This window comes from Podarcis gaigeae (assembly GCF_964106915.1).
Source record: "Podarcis gaigeae genome assembly, chromosome: 17".
Taxonomy (NCBI): domain Eukaryota; kingdom Metazoa; phylum Chordata; class Lepidosauria; order Squamata; family Lacertidae; genus Podarcis; species Podarcis gaigeae.
Window position 1 is genome coordinate 41,003,177 of NC_139694.1, and position 10,919 is coordinate 41,014,095.

Genomic DNA, 10,919 nt, shown 5'->3' on the forward strand with positions numbered 1-10,919 from the left:
GGCAACTCAGAAGTAACGGAATGGGTTACTTCCAGCTTTTGCACTCGCCCATGCGCAGACGCTCAAAATGACGTCATGCGCATGCATGGAAGCAGCGAATCACGACACGTGCAGACGCGGGTTGCGTTCTGCCCTGGATGCGAACGGGGCTCCAGAACGGATCCCGTTTGCATCCAGAGGTACCACTGTAATTATCTGACATTAAGAAAGATTATAAACAGGTAAGGATGCTCGGGTTATTAAGAATCGTTATTTTATATTACTTTTAACTCTCCGTCTTTTCTGTGAGCGCTGGCTGCAGAACTGAAACTACGTTCCTTAGCATGGGAAAGCACATCTTTCTTAAAGAGACAGGTGCAGATTTTGAAGGCAGAGACTGCTAAATTGGAAACCAATGGAACCTAATATGGCAAGGATATTGCTGATTTGTGGCATCATGAAGCAATTTTTTAATGAGCAATTGAAAGAGCTCATCTTTTGCCTTAGGGATCCTAGATCTCTCTCTATCTCTCTGTGCTGCTCTGGGCTTTGGTTGACCTCATGAGAGCAGACTGCTCCTGCTCTAGCTAGATCACTTCCCTTGCCACTTCTCTGTTTTTATTGCTTTCTTTGGGCTAATTAGGACCCTGAAAGGAACACAACAGAAGCCTCATGCTCACCATTAAATAGTTTATTATTATTATTGGGAGGTCCTAAGGAGCTCTAGTCATGCTGGCCACATGACCACATGAGATGTATGCCGGCTCCCTTGGCTAATAAAGCGAGATGAGCGCCACAACCCCAGAGTGGGTCACGACTGGACCTAATGGTCAGGGGTCCCTTTACCTTTACCTTTAAGGAGCTAGGGACGTGGGTGGCGCTGTGGTCTAAACCACAGAGCCTAGGACTTGCCTATCAGAAGACCGGTGGTTTGAATCCCCACGATGGGATGAGCTCCCGTTGCTCGGTCCCTGCTCCTGCCAACCTAGCAGTTCGAAAGCATGTCAAAGTGCAAGTAGATAAATAGGTACCACTGCGCTCTGGCGGGAAGGTAAACGGAGTTTCCGTGCGCTGCTCTGGTTCGCCAGAAGCGGTTTAGTCATGCTGGCCACATGACCTGGAAACTGTACGCTGGCTCCCTCAGCCAATAAAGTGAGATGAGCGCTGCAACCCCAGAGTCGGTCACAACTGGACCTAATGGTCAGGGGTCCCTTTACCTTTAAGGAGCTCAGTTTTCTTGCTAGGACAGTGCAGAAACCAGGGCTTAAGGGTAACCTAGAAAGCCTGCCTTATGTGTTCAGCCACTCCATCACAGCCAATGTTCTGAACAATACACAGTCTCCTTGTTATTATCTGCAGACTGTCATACATTCATGAGGCTTGTTGCCTGGCACTTGCCAGAACTCCAGTATACAACTGCAATGCCCGCAGGTCACAGTGACATTCAGGAAATTGCTTCATCTTCTTCCCCTTTCCTTGGAACAGTTTATTCCAAGTCATGATTTATTATTTCCCTTTCTCTCTGTCGTTTCCATTTCCAAAAAAAGGGCTGTCTTTTTTGCTCCCCATGTGCCTGAAATGTGAATCATGCATTCAAGTATTTCCCTGCCCCCTGATGCATCTAGGACTCCAGTTCAAGTCACCAGCTTCTTGTACCCCTCCCAGTTTATCATACCGCAACCATGAGGCTCTCTGCTTCTGCCTGCTTCTATCAGTTTCATAGGCAAATCTATGCTATTGGTCCAGGCAATGTGGGCTTGGAAGGTAAGTTGTGTGTGACCTTGCTGTGATGAACCGTTTGGCCATTTGGCCACACTACATTTGGCCCTGCAAGCCACAAAGCCATTTTACACCCCAGACTGGCATGTTTATAGGTACATAAATAAATTGTTTTATTCAAACTCCGATTTGGTCTCGATGGTTCTCACCAATTTCCCCCCAAGAACATAAGGCAGAATTCAATAACCCCCAGGGCACACAATTCATCTCCAGATTAAAGTTTTGCCTGTAAACACACAGGCGAGCTTGAGAACACAGCTTCCTTCTGCCATAGTCCCTTCCCTAGCTTCTGCTTTCTCCCAAAGGTGCTGACAGGGTGTTGGCCCTCTTGACATTGCCACTGTTCCATTGGCCCTGCTCCCCTGCCTTTAACAGAGGAGTGGAGATGCCTTGGCCTCCCGAATGTGACTGATCTCTGACTCCCCCCCCTCCCGCAGACATGGCCAGGCTCGGAAGGAGGGGCCACCTGCAGCTGCCCCATCTTGGCTTCACCTGCTAAACCCCATGGGCTCGGCTGCTGGAAAGGGCACAGCAACAGGGCCAGTGCAAAGGTGGGCATTCTGGGCACACCTGGACTCACCTCCTTCTCTACACCCTCTTTGCCCCTCAAGGATCTCAAAGATCAGCAAGATGTGTGGAAAGTCAAGAGAAGGGGCCAAACTGCGTCTCATCCATTTGACTCTGTATGAACTCCATTCTCCCCTTTCATAAACGCTTCTCTTGAGAGTATTAGGGAGGGGCTCTTTTAATGCTTTGCACCTCTTTCAAATCACATACATACAGTAACCATTTGTTTTGTTGTTGTTTTATTATATTGCACTTTTCAAAATAGTTTTCCAAAAATGAATTATTAATTATTAAGATAGTTACTACAGGAGCTTGCTTGTCCCCACCCCCATGTTCTCCCTCTCTGTTGGCTTCACTTAAACAAAAAAAGAAAAGCAAGAATTAATGGATGTGTAATAGCCATGTCTGGCCACACGAGGGAGGTACCAAACCACAACAAAACACCATGTGCAGCAATCAATGAGATGCTGGGGGGGGGGCTCCCAGCGAGGGGTTTGGTGCGCAGGGCGGGGCTTCCTTCCAGAGCAATGGCAGAGTCGGGATCTGGAATATCCCAAGTGTGGGAACTCGGGAACTCCGGCTGGCTTGCAAACACTTTGAAATAAAACAGGTGTTTGACCACCGAGGTCTGTCTGGGCTGCTCTAGGCTGCTTGTTCGCCTCTGCTGCCATGTTTGCAATTTAAAAACGTTTTTAACTGCCTTACATTAAAAAAAAAAAACACTTTCCCATATGCTCTGATGTTTACATTGTGTTACTGCATAATACAGTTTGCAAATTGTTTATTTTCTGTTGCAGACCTTATTGTTAGCTTCCATGAACAATTTTTATTGAAAAGTGGAAGGGATAGATCTCTGTCAGAGGCAAATAACATGCCCTCAAAATTTTCTCTGATAAAATAAGGACATCTATTCTTCATTTATATTTATGTTTATGTTTATACCCTGCATTTCTGACACGGTTGCCCCAGCTACCCTGGGTGGCTTCCAACATATATAAAACCATAATTAAACATTAAAACTCTTCCCTATATATAAAGGGCTGCCTTTATATGTCTTCTAAAGGTTGTATAGTTACTTAAATCTTTGGCTCAGGCGTCACATGACTCCATACCCCCCAACATTTTTCAAGTGAAAATAAGGATGTCCTAAGGAAAAGTGGGATATTTTGGGATCAAATCAGAAAGCAGGACAGCTTCTGTAATTCTGGGTCTGTCGCTGAAAAATAAGGACACTTGAAGGGTCTGAAGACAGCCTTTGTTGAATACAAATTTGAAACAACAACTCAGAGTACAGTGGTAAGCAAGCAGCATGCATCTCCCTTTCAGATAATTGCCAAAATACCCTTTGTCATGGGGAAGTCCAGGCCCAGGGAACAAATGCAGCTCCCTTGCCTCTCTGTCTGCTCTTTGGGACTCCCCCCCCCCACTGCCCTTGCTTCGCATGCCTTGAGAGTTGTGGGGGCGGGGGGGTTGCCCAGATGTCTTGTGTTCTTGAACACTCAAAATAACATCCCATAAACACCTGAATGGACAGAGAGAGAGTGTGTGTAAACTAGCCTGCTGTACAAAGGTACAATTCACATTCATTGTTCTGAGCATTTTGGCCTCTGGACCTTCCCATTACTGGAGGATCTGCCAGAAGAGACCCCTGCCTCAGGCTAAACATGCTTTCCACCCCATGACAGCATCTTGAGTCATGCTGCTGTGATGCTGTGCTGTACAAAATGGGAAAATGCACCATCCCATAGTCTTCCATGTATCTCTGTCACAGGTGGAAACTAGATAGTGGACAGTAATGGACAGAGAACTGTTCTAAGCACCTGGAATGCAAGTCATGTCCACCTGCCACAGTGAATGCTGAAACAAATTTTTGCTTGCTCTGGTAGTGCTCCTCTGAGATCTCGCGGAGTGAGAGTCAGGAAGGCAGAATCCCAGGGTTCTGATGCTGCCTTGGCGTGACACTTGCCTGCCTGCCTGCCTGGCTGCTTGCTCCCATGAATAAGACCATGGCATTTCTTTCAAGAGCAGGTCACCCATGGTCAAAGGTCAGGGGTGATGGGAGCTGTAGTCCAGAAACATTCCAAGAACTTCAGGTTTCCCAGATCTGCCTGGGAGGGGTAGAGCCTAAGATAGCAGTTTTCACAACCTTGGAAACTGAGCAGACAAAAATTTCCAGAGCAAGTTCTGGGGCATCATCACATGTGATCTAGAACAGGGATGTCCAACAGGTTGATTGGGATCAACTGGTCGATCCCCGGGAGGTTTTGGTAGATCACAATAGATCACTGGCTCCTCCATCCTGCCCCACCCCCTCGCCCTATCCTCTAGATTGCTAGAGCGGAAGTTGGAGTTATCGCAGCAAGGCTGACTGTCTCATTAGTCAAAACAAAACAAAATCCTTCCAGTAGCACCTTAAAAACCAACTAAGTCAGTTCTTGGTATGAGCTTTCGTGTGCATGCACACTTCTTCAGATGTATCTGAAGAAGTGTGCATGCACACGAAAGCTCATACCAAGAAATGACTTAGTTGGTCTTTAAGGTGCTACTGGAAGGAATTTTTTTTGTTTTGACTATGGCAGACCAACACGGCTACCTATCTGTAACTGTCTCATTAGTGATCTCTTCGTTAGTGCCTTATTTTATTTAATAGACCTAAGCCCCTAAATTCACAAACAATTCCTCCCTAAAAGCTCAACAACTTTTACCTGAACCCCCCAAGGGGTAGGTCACTGCCAGATTTTAATTGTGTGAGTAGATCACAGTCCCCAGGAAGTTGGACATCCCTGATCTAGAAGATACTCAACACTTGTCCACAGCTGCACATTACTGCAGAAGCCCAGCTGTAGTGGCTGAGATGCATTTCAAAGCAGCTCTTCCACCAGGATCTCTTGTCTCTTTGAGAAGCCATAGTTCAATATCAGAGGCTCAGAGCACATGCTTAGCATGCAGAAGGTCCCAGGTTTAAACATTTCCAGGCGATGCTGAGAATGTCTCCTGTCTGAAACCCTGGAGAGCTACTGCCAGTCAAGGTGGGCAATGGTGAAGCAGATGGGGTAATCCATTTAATCACTATAAGACATCTTCCTATAGTCTGAATCCATGGCAATGTAGTGCTTTTCAAACATCATGCAAGGTTACCCTTCAAAAAACCTGGGCACATTTCTAAGGCCCCTCTTCTGATGTTAGCACCAAAGCTGATGCCATGATCTCTAGGAAATCATCCACAGGCACAACATCTCCATTGCAGAATGAGGGGGAGCCACAGTTATTTGATGCTGGGGCCCAGGTGTGATGTTAAGAAGCTAAGCTGAAGAGTGTCTTAGAGGCCTCAATATCCTAACCATCCAATCTCCAAGGTTGACCCCATGAGCAATAAAGTGGAAAATTCTGTTGGTGGGCAGGGTTCCCAAACTTTTAATAGCACTGGGCAACAATTTTTTACTTTTTGAATGTTGTCTAGATTTCTACAACTGATTTAGGGTATTTTTGCACTGCTGAATCAGGAAATGGCATCCGTTTCTCTCCATCAGGTCAGGTTTACTGTAAACTGAATGGTGGGCATTGATAAAGGTAAGTACACGTAAATTGCATGTTGCTTCACCATTTTTCAAACTTCAGGGCTTGAACTTCCATTTCTTGGAAGTCCTGGAATGCTCAGCGGCAGGGAGGTCTCTCTTCCGAGTCCAACAGTAGTCAGCCATCATGACTGCGTCCCAGTGACCCTGATACCTGGTCTCCATCTCTTTCGTGTCCTGATGGAATCTCTCCCCCTGCTCGTCACTCATTGAACCCAGGTTCTCAGGAAACCGGTCCATATGTGAAAATAGGTAGTGCATCTTGACGCTCATGTTGCAGCCCAAGTTTCTGAAAGCAGTCAGCATGTTGTTGACAAGTTCTGCATAGTTTCTGGCCTTATTGTTGCCAAGAAGGACACTGACAAACTGCAACGTGTCCAGAGGAGGGCAACCAAAATGGTCAAAGGCCTGGAAACGATGCCTTGTGAGGAACGGCTAAGGGAGCTGAGCATGTTTAGCCTGGAGAAGAGGAGGTTAAGGGGTGATATAAAAGGATGTCACATAGAGGAGGGAGAAAGGTTGTTTTCTGTTGCTCCAGAGAAGCGGACACGGAGCAATGGATCCAAACTACAAGAAAGAAGATTCCACCTAAACATTAGGAAGAACTTCCTGACAGTAAGAGCTGTTTGACAGTGGAATTTGCTGCCAAGGAGTTTGGTGGAGTCTCCTTCTTTGGAGGTCTTTAATCAGAGGCTTGACAACCATATGTCAGGAGTGCTCTGATGGTGTTCCCTGCTTGGCAGGGGGTTGGACTTGATGGCCCTTGTGGTCTCTTCCAACTCTATGATTCTATGATTCTAAGAAAGTTCTTCACTACCAGAACACATGCCTTCCATGCTTCCAGTTTGTCAGGGAACTGCAGGCAGCGAGGGAGAAAAGGATTAGAGGATACAGGGAACGATCTCCACTGCTCAGTACTGAGTCGTCCTCAGAAGACAGAGAAGAGGATAGTGAGTCTGGGGGGGAAGGGGTGCTTCAGAGAGAGGGGGATCCACGTCACAGGGGAAAACGGAAGGGGCTGAGCCGTTGGTTGTGTTGCTCTCGAGGGAGAGGGAAAAGAGAAACTAGTCAGAGCAACACGTCATGAGAGACGGATCGCTTTGTTTATTCTAAAAGAACTGGCAGATGTGATCTCAGAACCACTGGCAGTCATCTTTGAGAATTCCTGGAGAACAGGCGAAGTCCCGGCAGACTGGAGGAGGGCAAATGTTGTCCCTATTTTCAAAAAGGGGAAAAGAAAGGACCCAAATAATTACCGCCCAGTCAGTCTGACATCAATACCAGGGAAGATTCTGGAGCAGATCATTAAGCAGTCTGTGAGCACCTAGAAAGGAATGCTGTGATCACCAATAGTCAGCATGGATTTCTGAAAAATAAGTCATGTCAGACGAACCTGATCTTGTTTTTTGACAGAATTACAAGCCTGGTAGATGAAGGGAACGCAGTGGATGTAGCCTACCTTGATTTCAGCAAGGCATTTGACAAGGTGCCCCATGATATTCTTGTAAAGAAGCTGGTAAAATGCGGTCTTGACTATGCTACCACTCAGTGGATTTGTAACTGGCTGACTGACCGAACCCAAAGGGTGCTCATCAATGGTTCCTCTTCATCCTGGAGAAGAGTGACTAGTGGGGTGCCACAGGGTTCTGTCTTGGGCCCGGTCTTATTCAACATCTTTACCAACGACTTGGATGATGGACTCAGGGGCATCCTGATCAAATTTGCAGATGACACCTGTCAGGGACTCAAGAGAGGGAGCACAGGGAAGGGAGGAGATGGAGAGCGAGGGGGAGCAATCCGAGGGCAGCGTAGGAGAAGATGACAGTAGCCCGAGAGATTCCATGAGCCTCTCCAGCAAATCGGAAGATTCACAGAAGGGGGCGCCGGTGGCCAGGGCAAGGGGGGCCCCAAGGGGGACACTCCAGAAACAAGGGACCAGCGGGGACTCCCAGAGCAGCAGTTGGAGATCAGCACCAGCTTCCCCACCAGAGCGTAGTGGGGGGGAGGAGTCCCAGGTATCGGGGCCAGCGTATTCACCACCAGGGAGAGAAGATGAGTCAGGGTTGACCACGCCTACATCGGAGAGTCAGGCAACGGAGGGGAGGTCACGTCCAGCCAGGTTCCAGGAGGAAGGAAGCAGTGATAGAAGCAGTGTAACGGTCAGGAGGAGGATCACGGGGTTGGCGCGAGAGCCAAGTTCAAATGTACAGGAGCGCGGGACAGCAGAGAACGAGGATTGGGAACCAGGTCCTAAAGCCCGCAGGAGGCAGGGGGAGGAGTCAGGTGACTCAGCGTCAGAAGAGTCCAGAATGGTGAATGCTCCAGCGGGCAGGAGGACCCAGAGGAGGAGAGAGGAGAGGAAGAGGTGGAGCAGGGCTAGGATCTTAAACTGGTGTCAGAGGGGAGGAGATTCAGACGGAGCTTCGCCGGTCTAGGGTTTCAGACGTAGAGCTGCGCGCTGCGGCTTTGAAATGGAAACTGAACTTCAATAAAGACTTTTGTACATAACGACAGCCTGGCGTTGGTCCTCTGTGAGCTGGGACCTAGGGGCAGCTCTGACAACACCAAACTGGGAGGGGTGGCTAACACCCCAGAGGATAGGATCACACTTCAAAACGACCTTGACAGATTATAGAACTGGGCCAAAACAAACAAGATGAATTTTAACAGGGAGAAATGTAAAGTATTGCACTTGGGCAAAAAAAATGAGAGGCACAAATACAAGATGGGTGACACCTGGCTTGAGAACAGTACATGTGAAAAGGATCTAGGAGTCTTGGTTGACCACAAACTTGAAATGAGCCAACAGTGTGACGCGGCAGCTAAAAAAGCTAATGAAATTCTGGGCTGCATCAATAGGAGTATAGCATCTAGATCAAGGGAAGTAATAGTGCCACTGTATTCTGCTCTGGTCAGACCTCACCTGGAGTACTGTGTCCAGTTCTGGGCACCACAGTTCAAGAAGGACACTGACAAACTGGAACGTGTCCAGAGGAGGGCAACCAAAATGGTCAAAGGCCTGGAAACGATGCCTGGAAACGATGCCTTATGAGGAACAGCTAAGGGAGCTGGGCCTGTTTAGCCTGGAGAAGAGGAGGTTAAGGGGTGATATGATAGCCATGTTCAAATATATAAAAGGATGTCACATAGAGGAGGGAGAAAGGTTGTTTTCTGCTGCTCTAGAGAAGCGGACACAGAGCAATGGATCCAAACTACAAGAAAGAAGATTCCACCTAAACATTAGGAAGAACTTCCTGACAGTAAGAGCTGTTCGGCAGTGGAATTTGCTGCCAAGGAGTGTGGTGGAGTCTCCTTCTTTGGAGGTCTTTAAGCAGAGGCTTGACAACCATATGTCAGGAGTGCTCTGATGGTGTTTCCTGCTTGGCAGTGGGTCGGACTCGATGGCCCTTGTGGTCTCTTCCAACTCTATGATTCTATGATTAAAGTGTTATTGTGTAATACACTTTAAAGTGGGCAGGTCCCAGCCATATCGACTCACCATCTAAGAGCTTGTTCCATCCAGCATTTCCATCATGCTCTTATCAAAAGGGTACAGGAATGTCAGCCTTTGGTGATGTCATCTGTATGAAATCACCTCCAGCCACTTATTCCTCAGGTATCAGAGCTGATTGTATTTTTATAAATTGCAGGGTGACATCACCAGGGCCCCCAGTAGCACATTTTCTTCCCAGCCTGTTTCTGACATAGTTAACTGCCCCCACTAGAAGCAGAGAATGGATGTGGGAGCCCCTATTCCCTGTCTTTCACCCCCGACCTTCCCATATCCATTAAAGACAGTCTGTTCTTGGACAGTAAGGATCAGCAGCCCCTCACAAGTTTATAAATGCCCATTCGCAATCCGACAAATGTTTTGAATATGAGACATCGCAGGGAATATCAGTGTGGTCCTATGAATGTGGTGTTAGAGGAGCCCAGGTGTCTTGGCCGCATCCTTCCCCCAGACCCAGACATCAAACAAGAATCTCATCTGGTTCTTGATCTGAGAATAATAAAAGCCCACTTCAAATGTTCAAAGCTCTTTGCATATATTATTTTAGTAATCCTTCTAGAAACCCTGTAAGGTAGACCAGTATGGTCAGTGCATCTGGCTGTAAACCAGAAGACTGGTGTTTGAGCCCCCCCCAGGGGGTGGGCCAGATGACCCTTGGCTTCCCTTCCAACTCTACAATTCTGAGATTCTGCGGCCATTCCCCATAGTAAAGACTGGGAAGGCACCGAGGAACAGTAGCTTGCCTAAGGTCGCCTCACCCCTACACAGTACATTCAAAGCACTATCATCATACCACTTTGACAGTCATGGGGAATCCTGGGAACTGTAGCTTCTTAAGGGTGCTGGGAACTGAAGTTCAGCACCCTTAACCGCACTGCTCAGGATTTCCCATGGCTATTAAAGTGCCTTAACTTGGGATTCCTGGCTCACACTTGGGCAGGTAAACTTGGAAGTAAGTTCCCCTGGGTTCAGTGAGGCTTATTCCAAAGTGGGTATGCACAGGACGGCAGCCTTTACTTCCAAGATGCACAAGCTCTAGCAGAAGGGATTCCGTCAGCCCCTTCTATGCCTACCCCTAATACGCCTATCCCCAATTTCTTAGGAAATTTCCCCTTCCCCAGTCTGCCCCCCAAGACTTAACAGACGCGTTTCCAGCCCATAGAGAGAGCCCGGGTGTCCTGGTCTTGTGTGTTCCCCTGCTCAGCCTGGAGCGGAGCCCCAGAAGGGAGAGGAAACCTCGCCAAGGTATTATTCACCAGCCTAGCTTGTGGCCCTTTCCAGAAAAGGCGGCGGCGGAGATGGAAGTCAGTCTAACATCATCCCAACATCTTCCCCCTACCTCTCCTCCATACATCATGACATCATTTCTGTCCCCTGCCCACCCCACGGAGTGGTGATCTCCATCTGGGCGGTCCCTCGCCTCTCCATTGGCTAGGAAGCTATGTCCGTCATTCCCTGAAGTGGGCGGCCCCCACGCTGCTCTCCTTACAACGCCCCCCCCCCCCCGC

General features: G+C 48.1%; 1 protein-coding gene and 1 long non-coding RNA gene across 2 annotated transcripts in view; both read left to right on the forward strand.

Moving 5' to 3' along the window:
* The window catches only part of LOC310834972 (uncharacterized protein), a 202,108-nt gene that overhangs the window by 117,181 nt on the left and 74,008 nt on the right, over positions 1–10,919 (forward strand). The gene's annotated exons all lie outside the window — the stretch shown is intronic.
* The window catches only part of LOC310835355, a 300,425-nt gene that overhangs the window by 102,736 nt on the left and 186,770 nt on the right, over positions 1–10,919 (forward strand). The window lies entirely within an intron of this gene.